General features: G+C 41.0%; 1 pseudogene; it reads right to left on the reverse strand.

Annotated features, from left to right (window-relative positions):
• Nucleotides 1-228: 228 nt before the first annotated feature.
• LOC117722257 (large ribosomal subunit protein eL39-like) lies at nt 229-420 on the reverse strand (annotated as a pseudogene).
• Between the last annotated feature and the right edge of the window lie 344 nt (nt 421-764).

Raw genomic sequence — 764 nt, forward strand, 5'->3', positions numbered from 1 at the left:
TCACTGCGTAGCTAAAATAAAAGTCCTTGGCCCTGTTTCTCCAAATTCTCTTTGGTGCTATCATGAGTCCTTTTGTTAATTTTATTCTTTAGTCTTGATATGCTTTCTTTGGGGGGGGGGAAGGTTTCAAATTGTATTACTGGACAAACACCCTAATTTAAGACACGAGCAAGTCTCCAGGTTAGAAATGTTGAAATCCATCTGATAGGATTGATGGATGACCCCAGTTCAGTATAAACCCTCAGTCTTGCCATTGTGTGAATCCTTACAGAACAGCTTTGTTGTCCTCCAGTGTCTTCATTTAGAGTTGTACCTGATTTTGTTACCAGTTTTCATCCAGATCTGCTGAGGAATAGGACAACCTTGCTTTTGTTTCTTGGCCAGGAATCACTTGATTCTGAAAGTCTTATGAGAAGACATGGCGAGAAGCCGAACCAGGTGTAGTGCACATGATGGCAGAGGAAAGGAGAAGAGCCATGTCATGCTTTTTAAAAAGGTTAATCTTATTATTCTTATTTATGTGAATATTCATACATACATGTGTATGATAACCCCCCTCCCCCGGGACACTGGAAGAGGATGTCAGATTCCCTAGAACTAGAGAAAAGGACAGTTATGTGCCTTCTAACAAAGGTACCAGGAGCAAAATCTGAACATCCACAAACCACTGAGCCATCTTTCAGCTCCTTGTTCCAGGTTTTGGTTGGTTGGTTGGTTGGTTGGTTGGTTGGTTGGTTGGTTTTTCTGTTTGTTTTTTATTTGAC

Source organism: Arvicanthis niloticus, chromosome 17, assembly GCF_011762505.2.
Source record: "Arvicanthis niloticus isolate mArvNil1 chromosome 17, mArvNil1.pat.X, whole genome shotgun sequence".
Classification (NCBI taxonomy): Eukaryota; Metazoa; Chordata; class Mammalia; order Rodentia; family Muridae; genus Arvicanthis; species Arvicanthis niloticus.